The sequence below is a fragment of the Cimex lectularius genome, unplaced genomic scaffold, assembly GCF_000648675.2.
Source record: "Cimex lectularius strain Harlan isolate CLEC.00 unplaced genomic scaffold, Clec_2.1 scaffold72, whole genome shotgun sequence".
NCBI classification, from domain to species: domain Eukaryota; kingdom Metazoa; phylum Arthropoda; class Insecta; order Hemiptera; family Cimicidae; genus Cimex; species Cimex lectularius.
The window spans coordinates 1,822,193-1,840,919 of NW_019392678.1; the positions used below are offsets into that span (position 1 = coordinate 1,822,193).

Consider the following 18,727-nt stretch of genomic DNA (forward strand, 5'->3'; position numbering starts at 1 on the left):
GTTCAATGAAAAAATAAATCATTAACAAAATATGTAAACAAAAATATACTTTTTTAGCTCTGAACAAACGTCATTTCTTAGTTCCAGAATGAACATTGATAGTGTATAACATATAATTTTCGCAGGTCATCTCTCTGATGGATTAAAATGACTACTCAATCATCATAGAACACACGCTGTTCTGGAAAAAACCTATTAAACGGATACATGCCCCGCGAATATAGGACTTACGGCCAATATCACATGAAATACAACTTTTGAAATAAAGATCATGAACTGATAACAACAAAAGTTCTCTGAGAACCCCCCAGAGAAGATATCGTATCTCTCACTTCTTATATACAATACAATTTCAAGACAAACTCACTTCTCCACACAGCGGAAATACTTTTTTATTAAAAATGATTCCCATGCGAAATAAAAATTTAAACTCACCAACATAATACTCTCTTATCACCTTGTAACCTTTACTGTGTACATTATTGCTAAAATTTAACAAAGATTTTTTCATCATGTAATAATAATATAATAAAGCATGGCCATTTTTTAGGCTTAGCTGTGTCATTTTATCGTTGTATCGTACCTTAAATAAACGTTTTATTGTATATACAGCTACTATCAAAATATTTGCTTCTAACATAATTACGTGAAAGTTAACATATTAACTTTTACGCCAGATTCGCTTGTCTTGCCCAACCATATTTCAAAAATTCAATAAACGAACAATCACTAGAAAATAAATTTCAACCCTTCAAAGTCAAAAATATTACATTCTGCTGTAAAACTAATACAGGGATATGTTCATACATTAAGTAGTCACAATAGACTTTGAAATCTTTATTAATTTGTCAACCGACTGTTGAAATTTTAGTTTGGCCATGTACGATTATTTTGGTATGTATGACTTTTTTCCTCCTTGTCACCTTCAGAGGAATGGTCAATAATTTTATTCTTTACTTAAGTTCAAATAATGAAAGTAGTATTTTCAAGTAAAGCATTTATTTAATTTATAAAATATGGAAAATTATATATTATTCCATTATAATTTTTTAAAAACGATAAAAAATTCAAAGATAGCGTGCAGGGTTTTAAGTTTAAAAATCTGTTTTTTTCTAGTTTCACAGCCAAATTATTATCTTTATTAGGGAAAAAGATATAAAGTTGGTAGTGGGTGTTGGTCTGCCGGTCTGTCTACACATACGGGTACACAACAAAGACAAACTGAACAAAGAACTTCTAAACATGAACACTGACAACTTACGCTTTTCAGAAATCGTAGCCGATTTTATCAAAACCATCCAACACAAAAGAAAACACTAATACAACAAGAATGCACAACTCTAAAAAAAAATGAACAAATCTATTTAACCCAAAACTGTCAATAACCAACAAATTAATAAATCTAACAAAACCATGATAAAACATTCACGAAACAAAACTACTGCAAAAAAGACTAAAACATACCTAAAATTCACTAGCACAAAATATCAATGACTGAGAAGAAGCCACAATAATATAGTTCTTACCCACAGACATAAAACATAGTAGCCATTATAAGAAACAAAGCAATGACACAACTCTCCACAGAGCATACAAATTCAAAAGAAAAACTAACGAAATATACAAAACCTAACAAACAGTGACCTGATCATTAGTAAAGTAGAATTCCTGCTAAGCTTAGGACACATAAAGACCATCGGTACCTCAATAAATAATAAAAACGCGTCGAAAATATTAAACAACGTATAAAAGCATAAATACATGCGAGTATAGACAGGTCCAGTAACGACTCTGTGATGGTTTAAAAAATATTTAGCTTAGTCTTTTTTAATCATTTTGCCCTACTATTCCCTACTTTGTACTTTTAAACTCGATCCCGCTTTTTTGCCATCTTCAGTAATCCAATCTTTTGTTTATCATTTAATCTTTTTATTTTCGTGTGTGTTTGCAATTCGAAAATAAAAAGGGAACTATATTAGGTAGTTAGTATTCGCCTATGTGGATGATTCGTATAAGTATTGCATAGTTTTGTTTTTGTATTTGCTTTCTGTTTAATAGTTTATTAATTGGGCCTCTTTTAAAATAGTTATGGTGTGCTGTGGTGTTTATTCGTTGTAATCGATGTTTTTACCTTACAGTTGTCATCGATTTTGTAGCTTTTTGGGAGATTCGAATCAGCCCTGATTGTTTTCTGTATCTGTCGAACTGAAGTTTGTGGACAGTTTTTATATCAATTATGTCATGAAAATTTATACTGTTGTTACTGGTTTCTTCCGTGAATGTTTTGTGTGTATTATTCTGTGCTGTCTTTATTTTAAAAATGAATTTCTCGTCAAGTGTAAGAATACTTCTGTAAATATGGGCATAAACACAATATTATTCCCCATTTGGAGTGTAGTATACAAATGAAATCTATTAATTTATCATTTTAATTTATTTTACATATTAAAGACTACGTTCAGAACTTCTTCCTTCGTTTTCACGTTTAAATTATGATTTAATCTCTCAGGATAGGATAATATTATTATTAAATAAATCTACATGTAAGCTAAACTTATAACCGAAGTTAAGGTGACGATTCGCCGTAACACCATTAGTAAATTAAAACACTAAAAATAGGCAGATGGAAATGAAAGGAAACGAAGAACTGCTCGTCCTCATCGGCCAAACTAATAATAATTGTAGGTTGAGATGGAGAGTTGGTGTCCGAGAGGATCGAAGTCACGATAGCTCAAGTGGTAGAGCAGTGGCGTATTTAGCCGAAGGTCGTGGGTTCGAATCCCGCTCGTGGCGCTAGCTTTTTCATTTCAACCAAAACCTTACATAAAAAGATTAATTAATTGAAAGAAGTAATTTGGTCAATAGATCGCTAAATATAATGACTTGATAATTAAATAAGTCCCCCCCCAAAAAAAAAATTGACAAACGAATCAATCAGACCAAGAAATTATTTACATATTGCAATCTTTGATGTTGCAAATAAACTTACAAAACGTTATTTGTCGTGTATGAGGTAATATGTTCTTTACTGTGCTTGCCAAATCCTATAAAGATTTACTATATATTTCGTTTTTGTTCAAACGGTTTAAATATATTTATTTTTGCCATGACCAATCCTCTTACATTTTTTGTGATATTAGAACAATATAGCTCCTCAAATAGCCTTTCGTTCCCAAGTAGAATGATGGTTTTTAAATGAGTGTTTTAGTATTGTTGCTTCTAGGTTGCTACAGGAGGTTGGAAAAGATCGATTTTGTCTCGTATTATTTATTAACTGAATTAAGGAATTTGTATGCTAATATTGTTTTTCCTTAGCAACCGCCGAGTTCGTATTAAAATTGCAACTTCGCTCTATCAGACGGATAGGAAAGGGGAATATGATATCGTCAAAACACCGGACAAGTCATAAAGATAAGAAGTTATAAAACATCGATCGCTGGGAATATTTATGAGAAACATAACTCTAGAGCGAAGAATGATAAAATATGAAGAGAGGAAAGAGTGCTTCTTCGAGGATTTTTATTCTAGCCTAATCTCTGTTTTGGGGAAGAGCAGCTCAGAACTGGGATGAATGTGTTAGTTATCATCCAGGAAAGGGATAGCCGACCCACCCGAGCTCCCATTCCCAACCAACCCTCTCATAACTTAATGCGCTTACAAAATTAATTGCCCACATTTTCAACTTATTTTATTCACAATTCGGTTTTCAATGAAAACCTCATCGGCGTGTCATTTCAATAGATCCGAGAGATCGATTAGGCCGACGGAATAAACCGGTTTGAAAATCCAGGCTTCGAAAAGAAAAAATAATCCTAATTACTTTTCTTCCCGCCAACTCAATTAAACAATTAAACTCTACCGTTCGATTTAATATCCTTGGGTAAAAATTGGTTGTCCGATTAATACAACTTTGAAGCGCCCTATCAATCTATCCAACAAAAATTGAGTCAATTGTTTATAAAACTTCAGCTATACGTTGGACTAAAACTGTGTAAGTGAAAACGTTTAAACGAAGGGTGTAACGAAACTTTTGATAAACCTGCACACGACATGTATCATACCATTTGGCGTTTTCCACTTTTTAAACGAATAACGTTTGGAAATATCAATTCGTTCGTATTGAATAAAAAAAATCTGTTAAAACGGGTTGAATAAATTTTAGTATGAAAAATATTTTCTCTTACTAAGTCCAAACGCACAAACAATACCAAAATATGATCTTTGAAGATATATTTTGCATATTTTACTTTTCCCATCACAAAAATAGAAATAAATAAAAAATTTCAAGATAAAATTTAAAATAAAAATGACAGTTTTTAAACTCTTGTTAAAATTACATAAACCTTGTTCGCGTTGAGAAAAATAAATATTTTAAAAAACACAATACAAATCTAATTTAAGTCAAATATGAAATATGAACCTCACAAATAGGAATATGTTGTGTTTAGAGACCGCTAGCGAATTGGACATCATGAGATGCAGTCTGGTGTGACGTAGGTTTTAGAAAAAATATTTTCTTTATCGTACCATCGTTTCGAACTTTATTGTGATCATCTTCAGAGCGTGGGATTATAAACATTGTTTACATTTTACAAATACGTGTAGGATGTGGAAAAAATGAATTATATAATGCTAGAAATTTTAAATTCAATCAAAGCATTTGTACTCATTCATAGTGCTTGTTGTCTGTGTAGATGTGTCCTTCTTGTGCGTCGTGTTCAGAGATCTAACTTTGAACACATGTATTTGAAAAATTTAAACAATGTTTATAAATCCCAGGCCTTGAAAATGATCACAATAAAGATGGAAACGTTGGCACGATAAAGAAAATATTTTTCTGAAACCTACGTCACACCAGACCGCATCTCACTGTCTCTAAATAATCATAGATAGGAACGTTGCTGTTAGTCAAGTTTTGTAAACTAGTTAGCAGGATTTGCTGTATAAAATTAACTTAGTTTCTAATTAACCAATAAATTAAAAATAAAACAGAATAAAAATAATCGAATCACAATTGATATAAACTTATCAGAAAATAATGTAATATTTAAAAACACTCTCGTAGATATGTACACAATATGAACATATTAACATTATCTTAATGTATGATGATGAAAATTTACGTCTTTATTAATAATTATTTAAGTCTTTACCAGTGTGTGCAACATAAACCCTCTTACACGTAAACCATGCGATTTTTTAAAATAAAATTAACCTTTTATTTTTAAGCTACCTATTTTAATGTAAAAATAAGTATGGAATTTTTCATGTAGAATCTGACTGGTGGTATTAGAAGTTTAATAAGTCATTGTTGTAATCAGCCAACCTGGTGATCAATTTTTATTTCAAACGTAATGCTCTATTTTTTTACACATTTTCAAATACCGTTCGAGTATAAAAAAATGGAAACCAGATTTGTTATGAGGATACTGAAGTTTCAGAACTGGATACTTTCCTCTTATCGTATAACTGATTGTTGTTTTTTTAAAGTTAGATTTAAAAAATCAACATTATTGAAATTTTCGTATTATATTTAATTAAATTCATTACATTTCGTGGTCCGCTTGACCAAATAACATCTTTCAATTAATTAATCTTTATGTAAGGTATTCGTTGAGATAAAAAAGTCAGTGTCACGAGCGGGATTCGAACCCACGACTTTCGGCTAAATACGCCGCTGCTCTACCATTGAGCTATCGTGACTTCGATCCACTCGGACACGAACTTCCCATTTCAACTCAATCGAATTTTCCCTCCTCTTTGCCATTTTTCAAATCAGTTCGAATCCTGCTCGTGACACTGACTTTTTTATCTCAATACCTTACATAAAGATTAATTAATTGGTTTAAATAAATGTTAAACTTTTTTAACCCGTTACACGATATATTGAAATAACTGGATTCTGAAGGAACCTCCAGAAAGATTCGATGAATGTTTTAGTATGAATTTTTTTCACATATTTTTAAAAATTTTCAATTCTAAAAAAATTCGTAACATTGATCTTGAAATATTGAAGTTTTCTACATGACTTGATAATTTCATTTTTTATTGTTATTTATGTTTGTTATTTAAAGTTAGGTTTAAAAATGAACACAAATTAATTTTTCATATTATATATATTTCATATTCTTTTTTTTTAATATTAAGGGTTCTAATAATTCTGCACGTGCCCATTTGATGAAATGAAACTGTGCTAGTAATTTCATTAATAGGGTTTTGGTCTAAGAGATCCCGCATTCCTCGCAGTTAATAAGAGTTTCTCTATTTTAAGAGTTGATTACTTCCCTGCCACATTGATTAAAAAACAAACAAGGGTTTTAACAAATTCAGTGATTCCACAGTGCTAGGTTTAAATAACAAAGGTCAGATTTCTGGTCCCACCTCACCATTTATATTTAAAACCCTCACTTACATTCCGGGAATATGTAAAAAATCGAAGAGTAATTTTAACCATTCCATTAATGTTAAGACTGTTTTCAGATATAAAACTCAATTAGAAGAAAATTGTTTTTAAACCTTCAATTAAAAGATCCAGTTTCAAACGTATCAAATGTACTTTACGGAGTTTAAAATTGGTGGGTGGTATTGTCCATATTGTTAACATAAAACAGGCACTAGGGACCAGCCCTATGCTGATTTCATAAACAGAAAGAGATAAGATACAGAATTTTCAATACAGAGATAGAATGCTTCTAAAAGTAAAATTTTATATAAATTTAAAGCCGAATAACCGTAATCTAAAAATAGATTTACTCCAACCCAGGCAAATTGCGAGATTTTAAATATGATAAAAATAATACCAATAGATAAGAGATGAGAATAAAGCCCCCAGATGTCAGAAAACTATCGTGGTGATTAATTGTAAAAAAAATATATTAAATTGGAATAAATTGTTAATTATTCGTAATATTCTAGCTGTCAGTCGGGTAATTTTATCGCTGTAAATATTTACTGATTCAAGAGTAATGTAGTAATTATAAATATATATTGTATAAATTTTGAGAAAACCTTCATTACCTGTATATGACGTTAAACATATATCATTATTATTTTTAAATGAAATAATTGTTAAGTATATATTAATTTAACATTAATATCATTTATATTTTTTTAAATACTTCGTTTAATATAAATTTGTAGTAAACTCTTGCACTGATGATGGCGTAATATACGTGGAAAACTTGGCAAAACTATTGTATCAGTTGACTTTGTTCCGATCTTCTTTAACTTAATTATATATATAAAGTGAGAAGTTTATGGGCATGGTGTTTTTTTCCTTTTTTCTGGTTTTTCACGCGTATTTTGGTCTAGTTACTGACTCTCTGCGTTTATCTGTATAATACGTCGATATATATATATATANTATATATATATATAAAACATACAACATACACATAAGCATACAAATCTGGTCACATTCACTCCTCCAGAGTACTCGATATTTCTCGGTGTTTAACATTGTTATTATTATTTATGCATTTATGTAGTATTAAAAATATTGTCGTGCAAAGTAGAAAACATTACAATTAATAACATATTTGGACGTAATTACCAAAATTAGCTGTAAAAATTGTTCAATTATGCTTATTAAAAAAATTAGGGTTTCTGACCATATGCAAATGAAAAAAGAGATTCACAATCCACTAGAATAAAATAGTAGTGAAAAAGAAAATATTTGAACAAAATGGTTCTTCTATACTATATAAGGTTATATAAAATGATATTACATAAAACAATTAAATATTAGTAATAATATTTACCTGAAATTTTGCTTGTAGCGAAATAAACCCAAACAATTGTAATATAAATGATAATCATTTTTTTTGCAAAGTTATATTGTTAAAAGTACTGTAAAATATAATAAAAATGAAACGATTTATACATATTTAAACAAAAAAAATTAGCTTGCCACTAACAAATGATTATTATAAAGGCAATCTTGCTAATACGCTGTTAACCCGAAAAATATCGTGCTTTCTTAATGAGCAGATAAAACGAGGAAAAATTTTATATCAGATATGCCTATGAAAATACGCACAGAACAACCCCTAGTATTTTTGAAAAATAACCAATCGTTTCAAATCATTGTTATCATTTTTATTTTTTCGAGTTGAAAGAAAATCCGTGAAATCGAAGTTTGGATGATGAATGACAAACCACGTCCAATATTATTGTTTTGGGTGAAATGGATACAAACCCGTTCCGTGAAACAACCTGTGTCGCACAAATCCAGTTAACATTTCTATTTGACTTTTACTTTTTCGTTGAAAAGAAAGACAAATCAACATATGTTGAAGAAAGGTTTTTATATATTACGATTTTGTATATTTTTATATATTACGTAAAAATTATTCAATGATTTTTAAAGATTTATACGATGTCAATTAACTAAATCAAACGTAGCTAAGTTAGGTAGATTTTAACCCAAATCATAATTTAGGCAGAAATAAAAATGGAAATATTTAGCCATTCATAAAAAGAATCTCCAACAACTCTCAAGACTTATAGGAACACAATGTGGATATTATTCCAAGGACGATTTCCTACTGAACCCTTCGCAAATTGGATTATAAAAAGAACAACTTATTATCTTTGTCTCCTGTATTGGTTTACTTTCCAATTTGATTTTATTGCCTCTTGTTTAAAATTTTCCGTGATAAAACGGATGAAGAACAAATTAGTAAAAAGACAACCGTTGTTTTCTAATATATGCAACAAACTTTTGTTATACAAGTGAAAGAAAATTGATTATTAACAACCAAGCCAACCATTTATCATACAAAATCAAACAGACTCACCACTGAAGATGGCGAAAAACCGAAACGTTTTCTGACCAAAACGGCGAAGGTAGAGAAAACGAAATTATTAAAAAACAAACATAACAAAATATTTTCTTAATTTCGATGTGCCGTTCTTGCCATTCTCAACTCGACACGCAAGAATGGCACAATTACGCAGAAAACAAACACTTTGAGACCTGAAGATGATCTCAATACAGATCGAAACGTTGGCACGATAAAGAAAATATTTTTCTAAAACCTACTTCACACCAGACCGCATCTCAGATTTCCGAATAATTACGTTTAAATTCAATACGTTATTGTTTGAAGGATTCTGTTGACAAGCTGGCAGATTATTCTCAAGATATTGATAATAATCATAATCACAACACAAAACGAACGTAAATTATTTAATCTATGCTTTGTCTCTTCTTCTTTTTCATGTCACATTTTTATCTATCGGGTTGTCCGGAAAATAATGCAGGATTTTAAGTTTTCATTAAAAAAAATCTATATAAAATATTCTGTTTACGTTTACAGGATTACTCATTTGTATGAATGAAATGATATTGTTTGTTTACCTCTGTAGCATTCCGCTACTTGGAAATAATTCAGTCATCCTTATAATGTCAAAGCGAGAATTTCGTACGATTTTCTTTTACGAGTTTAAACTCGGCCGAAGCGGAGCCCAAACGGCTAGAAACATTAACCAAGTCTGGGGCGAGGGTTGTGTTAATGAGTGCACTGTGCAAAGGTGGTTTAAAAAATTTCGGGAGGGAGATTTCAGCCTTGAAGATGAAGAAGGTCGTGGAAGGCCTTCCTCTCTTAATGATGATGTTCTGCGATCAGTGGTGGAAGAAAACCCCAAAACAACTGTTCGAGAACTTGCAGAGCAACTCAAAGTCAGTAAAACGACCGTCGCTGACCACCTCAAGGCGATTGGAAAAGTGAAAAAACTCGAAAATTGGGTTCCACACTCATTAAACGATCGCCAAAAAAATCAGCGCTTTGATGTTTGTGCATCACTTCTTTGTCGAAACAAAAATGACCCATTTCTGGCCAGAATTGTTACATGTGACGAAAAGTGGATTCTGGACAGTGGCTCGACAAAGGAGAAGCTCCAATACATTTTCCAAAGCCCCCAACTCATCAAAAAAAGGTAATGGTTACGGTATGGTGGGCTTCATTTGGTTTAATACACTACAGCTTCTTAAATCCTGGCGAAACCATCAATGCTGAATCATACTGTAACCAAATTAATACCATGCATCAGAAATTGGCAGTAATGAAGCCCTCTTTGGTCAATCGGAAAGGGCCCATTTTGTTGCATGACAACGCTCGACCACATGTGTCACGTGTAACGTCACAAAAATTATTGGAGCTTGGCTATGAAACTTTGCCTCACCCACCCTACTCTCCGGACCTCTCGCCTACTGACTACCATTTTTTTAGACACCTGGACCACTACTTACAACACATAATATTCAAAAATCAAACGGAACTGGAAAATGCATTTATTGACTTTATCAATTCTAAAAATTCTGAATTCTACTCAGACGGAATTAATAAGTTACCAACACGTTGGGAGAAATGTATTGAGAGTATGGGAAATTATTTTGATTAAAGAACATTGCTTTAAAGTAACTAGTTTCTTTTTTTTTGTTTAATACAAAAATCCTGCATTATTTTCCGGACAACCCAATACTTTTCTGTAAAAACTGATCTAACCCCTCTACTTTATCTGTTAGGGTTATTTAATACTTTGGACTCAGATTGGTGTATTATAAGAACGAATTATTTATTTTCTCCTTTTTTTACCCCCTCCATTTTATTTAATTTATATATTTCTTTATTACGTTCTTGTTACAACTTCGGGTGAAAGTTAATTTTTCCAAGTATGTTGCTCTTGTTAATAATTTTATATTTCTTAGTCACTGAAGTGCCAACAGTATTTACATTATGCCCAAATTGCTTTAATTGTGTAACTTTTACCTCATTTTTACTTTATAAAATTAATTATATATCCAAATAATTTTTAATTGAAGTCGAGTAACTATTTCGTGACAAGGGGATTTTCTATTCTATTAAATATGAAGTTAGTGAAATATAGATCGCTTATGATGAAAACCCCTAGAATAAAACAGAGAACAAGAAATTATTGTAGCATTAAAAATAATTAATTAATCTTTTTATGTAAGGCTATTATTAAAAAATAATCGTGTGTTTAATTTATAGGTCAAAAAATCTTTATAAATTATATAATATTAATTTTTTTTTAATACCGTGAATTCCATTATACAAATTTTACGCTTTATTTTATAAATTTTATCAAATTTAAGGATGAAAAGTGTATAGCTCCTTTTCGGGGCGTTTTTCTATTTCACGTTTCTCGGTTCATGACTGAGACGTGTATTAGCCCAATTGCTGCACGACACGCGACCATTCTGAACAAAAGAAAATTATTACTAATCATCTCTGGGCCCGCGTGGCCACGCTGATTTTTCGTGAGTCGTCAAACCGAAGCACAACTTGACCAGCTCAATGACTAATCTCTTAAAAGAATAAATAATGTAGTTATTAAAATCGTATATTTTTATGTTATAAAAATTTTATTGCTATCTGTAATTTAAATTACACCAATAATATTATACATCATTACATATTAATTAAAGAAATCATGATTATTTACAAATATTTACAGAGTTTTTTTTAAGGAGAGCAAATAATCAATGTTATTCGGCACACTCTTTTTATCTACCAAGTTGTTTTGTATAGTTTTGTTACTAATTAAACTTACTACTATTATTAGTATATTACTAATCAATGTAATTCTCTTATTTAACTTTAGTGTTTATCACATTTTCTTAAAAAAGAGGTCGCGTGGCCAGTTACGCTTTAAAAGATTGTAGGGATGGGATGTTGGACGAATCTTGGACAATGGTGTTGAAGTTATAATTGAATGGTGGAATCAGGACAGTTGTTTTAGACCTTGTAAGATCTGGCAATTATAAAGAAAATCAATTGACAGAAATAAAATAATGAAAATAAAAATGTTCTTGGGACAAGTGATTACCTTGCCAGTGCAGCTCGATGAAAGTCGAAGGTAAACAGCTATCGAACTCAATCGAAGCCGGTTGCTTAGTCCGATGTGCCAGAAAGATCTCCTCTGTCCAGACAAAAGGCCGTTGAATCCAGAAATGTATATATTTTGTCGTCTCCGGGGAAAAAGGCGAGAGCGCAAAACCGCAAAGGCGAGAAGCAACCTTTCAGGACTCCACGCCACCATCAAGCGAAATCTGGTGCACTCGAGCTCCAATTTGAAAGTTGTTATAAAAAGATGGGATTTTAACTGTGGTAATTTTTTCGTTTTGGGTAAAGTTTGGTCGATGTGGGCGGCAGTAGTGGAGACATAATTACGAAAGATAAGAGGGCTTTATATTGAAAAGATCGGAAACTTGGATATTGAAAGGTTTAGTGGTTCCCCACAGTTAAACACCATTCGTAGAAGTAAGTTGTGGTATCGTTTCGCAGATTGTAAGCTTATTTTTCGTCGATTTCTCGCATTGACGTACCGTAAGTTTGTAGAGTAGACCTTAGCATATGTGTATGTCTTGTTTCCGCGGCGTATTGATTTAAGTTAACTGAGTATCTAAGTGGAAACGAAGGTAACGAATGTAGCCAAATTTTGGGATAGGAACATTGTAGAACATAGATAGATGATAGATGTTTGCTTTGAGGTTTATGAGAATAGATATACGGCGTCCAAAAAGGGCGATAATTGAACATAGATAGCTTGGACATGTTTGTACATAATACATTTAACACGTGTAAATAAAGAATTTAACAAACAATTCACGTACATAAGTTGCACCACAGAAAACACTGTACTTGGAAGCAATTTTAAAAATAGTCTGTCGAGCATGAAAACGGAACGGCATAATAAAAAAAAACTCTCACGATTATAAACTTCACTTCATAAAATCTCACAGACATTATGGAGATGGCGAAATGCTTATACGGTTTTGATAGCCTAACACTGCAGTACTAAGCAGACAAAAATGATCGGTAACTATCACATTTTTGGTTCAACACCCCGTCAAACATTCAGAGAAATGTCAAAATACTTTCATGAGTTTAATGTTTTCTTTTATATGAACCTGCCGTATTTTTGAGTGTCAATTTCTGAAATTTGTTCAGAACAACGCAGCGAAGATTGGCAGAACGAAATGTTCGATAACGGTCAAAATTCATATTCATTATTCCAACAGGCATGCACATTTTCATTATTTCTATGTTTTCGTTTATAACAACCTGCCTTTTTCTGGAAATTTAAATTTACCGTGTATGTTCAAACCAATCCAGCGAGTTCCCTCACGGTAATTTAATTTGGGTTGGATAGTCAGTTGTGTTCCGTCATTGTGCCATCTTCAGAGTATATTATAAGTTGGACAGACAAAAATGATCGGTAAAAAACAAATGGAACAAATTACAAGTTATTCAACTTGTGCAAGTTATTCATCATTCATACGACAAAAGGAAATAGTATGATACTATAAAAAAAATATGAAATCGTATATAATCATAAACAACGTAATGGAAACAAGGTAAGTACAACATTATATGTATATGTGAGGTATTGGTTGAAATGCAAAAGTTATTGTCACGAGCGGGATTCGAACCCCCGACCTTCCGCTCAATGCGCCGCTGCTTCAACCAATTAAGCGTCGTGACGTCAATCCACTCGGACACCAACTCCCCATCTCATCTTGCCGTTCGAATTTTCCCACCTTTTTGCCATTTTTCAAATGTCATGTAATCAGGATTCGATTCTCGGTAACAAATGAAATGGCTACGGAGAGCTCTTAGTGAATACATGCTTTGTTTTACTCATTAAATCTATTATATTTCATGGTCCGATTGACCATTTTTTGAATTAAATATACTTCATGTAAAGTATTGCTTGAAATCGAAAAGTTAATGTCAAGAGCCGGATTCGAACCATTTAAATCTTAGGAATTTCAACCAAAACCTTACAGAAAGTTTAATTAATTGAAAGAAGTTATTTGGTCAATCGGACGACGAAATTTAATAGATATATACATAACTTTTTAGTAATGGCGTTTTTAACTACCCACTTGAAAATAAAGTTCACAAATACTGTAATTAAAGTCGTCCTTTTAATGTTAATTAGGCAGGAAAGAGGTACATATACATTTTACAGAGGGATTAAGAGAAAAAAAGGAATTAGTATTTGGAAAATAATAGCACTCCAGATCACTTCGCACTTTTGTGAAACCGGCAGAGGCAGCTCCATGGTTTCTTTAATTAAATAAGCTAAGTAGGGGTCTTAATGGATAAAGAAAGAATTCCGCATTGTGGCCGACTACGGCACAAATGAACCGTACCGAGAGAAAAGTAAAGATGACAGGACAACTATAACCAAGGAATGTTTAAAATCTTATTTTCCCCTTGGGAATGAACCTTATTTCTATTATAAACTAGAAAACAGAAATTATATTGTGCCTTTTTTAAATTAATTCAACTAACGAATTAAAAAAAGAAAGTTTAATTAATTGATTTGTGCTTATTCAGCCTCTTTTACACATAACAGGAGGACCCGATCTTTATAGTGTTATCCTATATTTCTATGACTATTTTTTCCAATATTTCAGATATATTGAATAACTGGGCAACATTTAACCGATACGTTAATTAAAATTCAATTGACACAGGCCGCAAACGGCCCGAGGGTTCACTTTGTGCCTTTCGATTTCTCTGGTCAATTATACGATATTGCCAAGACCTGCCTCACCGTAGCCAAATAGCAAAAGTGGATATAATTGGCGTTATTAACATGTTCTAAAATGGCGTTGTCACTTACAAAAGGGAGATTTGTTATGTTTGGCGGTGGCAGTTATAAGTTAAAAGTATAAAAAAATTACGTTTGTTACTTATTTTTCATGACCAAATATATCTCTGTAATTTTTTGTGGTTTAAACATTTTTAGCTTCCAGACCAAATATTAGATTTTATAATTATTGACAAATTAGATCATTTTTGAAAGTGGGACATTTTACGGTTAAATGGATTTTACGATATTAAAAATAATGATATTTTTGATGAGCATTTTTTTATTACTACTCTAAGTAACGACATAATTTAAGAAAAAACGAAAATAAGTACAACGAAAGAGTGTTGCACTTGTAAATTATCACTTTTATTTGCAACTGTCTCATTCATTAGAACTTTTGTAGCAACCTAAGCTTTTCTGACGTTTTTCTTTTCATTCTTAATTTATTATTTCCTGCGAAATCTTGCCTTTTTCATTTGAACACAATTGGTATTAAAGAAAGTAGAAAAATAATGCAATTCACGTTTGCGTCCATGAACATTTGTTTTAATAAAAAATAAAAAAATTGAAGATATTTTTAAAGTTGTTTTTCAGCAACTTACAACTATTAAACATATCATTTTATTGAAGCTGTATGGATTTCTTGGGCACCAGCCTCTCCTCTTCAGTCTACGTAGTCCAATTTACAGTAACTTTTTAAGAACATTCTTTCCCGTATTTACTCTGATCCCTTAAAAGGACGTGAGGATCTATAACATCCGTACCTAGCCTTTCGGCCTTACCGGATGATTTGATTCTCAAGATGAGAGATGACGCACCTCCGCTCGCGACTGGATGGGTGCTTCAGCCGCAAGTTTGGGTGTAGAAGCCGCCCGAGGGGTCGAGACGGACCTCACTCTCCGGTTGTCCATTCGGAGTAGATGGCTCCATTAATGCATCAGCCTGTGCCGTCCCGGCGGCTTTCTAATAAGGCGACTCTAGCTTCCAGAGTATTGAGCTCCTGCAGCGCGAGAACTTCTGGATCCACTCCGGCCGCGGTTTTGTTTAAAGTGGAATGTCTTACCACCCCCCTAGAGGATACTGCCCTCGGCGAACGGTACGCATCGCCACTAAGCGACTACGAATCCATTCTCATGTAGCAGAGTATAGACTTGGAACATTTTCTGCTACCGGTAGTTCAGATAGTTAAGCACCCCACCCCCGACTATGCAGACAAGATCTAGTACTTTTACCTTCGCGTGCCTCTGATAAAGTCGTCCACTGCCGACCTGGAGGCCGAGATGAATCGAGTTTGTGCTTTAAAGAGATTGCCGCTACCAAGGCTACACCATTATGCCTGGATGACCCCCTTGGTTCCAAATGTTAGGGGAGGAAATATGCCGTAGGACCTGGATTGAGAAAGGGACACGAAGTTCACCTTCTCAGGCTGCACCCCCGCCTTAATTATATTACATTAAAATCTTAACTATTGTTGAGTATGGCCTTTAATGAAAAATAGTAAAGCTAGATCAGTGATGAAGCCATGAAGGTAAAAAACCAACTTGATTTCTGATGTCGAGTTTTGGCTTCCTTAGGACATTGAAAACCTATTTTTAAAAAATTCTTCTACTGTTCGGACCATATTTTTGGGCTAATAATAATTTTTTTTAAATAGTTTTCAAAGTCCTGAGGAAGGCTTCAAATACAGTCCAAAGCACGACATAAGAAAACAAGTTGGTATTTTTACCTTCATGGTTCCATTCCTGATCTCCTAGCTTTATTATTTACACTATTATATTTAGTAGGTTTTTTATTATTTACATTCTTGTGTCATTTTTATTATTTTTTTAAGCTTTTATTTCGTTATATATACATTTTTTTACCTTAAATTGTAATGGCAAAAAAATGATTTTTATACTCCTTACACATTTTATTTTTCTCTTGTTGTATGTTTATATCAGGGGTGCTCAAACTTGAACTGCTGGCGATCTACCTCAATATTTTTAGACTACTTACGATCGACTCTGAGTGATGCAGGGTTGTCGTACATACACGATACACCCTACCTACCTAGGTAGGGTGTACCGTAGCATATATAGATATTAGCTTTCTGCACAATATAGGTACATTATTTTAGTCAAGGTTTGGGTTAGGTTTAGTTAGGTTCTTCTCTACAATATCAATGAAAAAACTCATAGTTATTCAAAATTGCGAGTTTATTGGTTGTTAAACAAAAGAGTTACATATGGTGTTAAACTTAACTAAGGAGTGGCTTTGGATGTTGAAGCGTGGCACTGCATGTCCTCAGCATACTTTTCATAAGATGGTACGTAACCACTGAGTGCTAATCGCAAGCATGATGACATATGATCGTCAGTTCGTCAGTCGTCCTGACTCATGACTTCAATACGCCTTGTGACAGTCGGACGAGATAACTGAAGTTCTCTAATAGCAGACATGATTTCTGTTTTATTTTTAAAATCTCCAAATAAAGTCTCACCCGCTTCAATAAATGCTTCCTTCACCACCGATCCATCTTCGAATGGTTTCTTGTGTTTCGCCAATATATGAGATATTTTAAATGACGCGATCGTAGCAGCTTTTGATTGTTTGGCTGGTCTTGTGAACATGGATTGTTCTTTTTTCAAACAAGATATCAAATCACTTACTTTTCGTTTTCTTAATTCACTCTGTGGCGGAAAATCCTTTTCATAGTTTTTATGAACCGTTTTATGATGCCTCTCTAAGTTACCACGCTTAGGTATTGCAACTGACGCACGACAAATAACACAAATGCACTTATCCTTCACCATACAAAAGAAAAATTCTTCCTCCCAATCCTTATTAAAATGATACGTTTTAGATTTCACTGCACTCATTTTCCACTATTTAATAATAAACTTTGTATCGACGTAGTATCGCCATCAAGTTCAATTCAGAATGACTCCAATTCCTGCAGGCACAACATTTATATCGGCCTGAACGAAAGTCTTGAATGTTCCCGTCAAACGCGCCGCCCGAAACTAGACTGTACTGTCTCTCGTTGTTTCTAGACTAGACTGTACTGTCTACTAGTCTAGAAACAACGCGGCTTTTCTTTGACAAGTGCCGCGCGTTCTTTTGATAAAGCCACCTTTTGCCGCAAGCAGTGTTATTTTATTACGTAATACATTTTTGTAGTTTAGTTACCTACCTACTTATTAAAAATTTTTTTCTTCTCGAGATCTACTCAAAAAGCACTCGCGATCGACTGGTCGATCGCGATCGACCGTTTGAGCACCCCTGGTTTATATTATTGATTTCTAAATTTATATAAATATTTTCCAAGTCTATTAGCTTGGCGTCATTCTTTTCTTTACCTAATCTTTCTAAAATCTTGACATCATCGAATTTAATTTTATGTTCATTTTTTGACGCATGTTGTCCTAATCCTGTTTTTCCATTTTATACTTTATATCTATTTTGTGTTGGTTTATTATTTTATACAAAAGGTGTGCAATTTTTCTTATATATACCTGTTTGCATTGGCTTTATAACATTTATAAACTACACTGCACTGTTTTATTTTTATTACTGTCTTTTTTATAGAGACAATGATAATAAAAACAACACAACACGTAAACAAAATATAAAAATGTTATGTACCTTTTCACAAATGTTGTTGTATGAACACTTCCCATGTAATGTGGTATTGCTTTATTTATTTCCTTTTGTTTAGTACATTTTATTAGTTGTTATATAATTATAAAATGCTATATTTTGTTTTTCGGTTATCTTATTAATTATTTAATCTTTAATTGAGGTTTTGTTTGAGATAAAAAAGTCAGTGTCACAAGCAGGATTCGAACCCACGACTTCGGCTAAATAAGCCTCTGCTCTACCACTTGAGCTATCGTGACCTCGATCCACTCGGACACTAACTTCCCATCCCAACCCCACCTTTTGAACTTTCCCTCCTTTATTAATTATATTTTCAGGGTATGTTTTTTATTTTTAATACTCTTTTAATAATTTCGCAAGAGTAATTTGCAAATTATTAAAAAATGTTTAAGAACAAACAATACGTCAAAATTCAAATAATACGGGTAACTAGTAGAATACGTATAATACATTAGAA

General features: G+C 32.6%; 1 protein-coding gene across 1 annotated transcript in view; it reads left to right on the forward strand.

The window, feature by feature from the left end:
• LOC112126128 overlaps window positions 1-18,727 on the forward strand; it is an 89,474-nt gene that overhangs the window by 55,592 nt on the left and 15,155 nt on the right. The gene's annotated exons all lie outside the window — the stretch shown is intronic.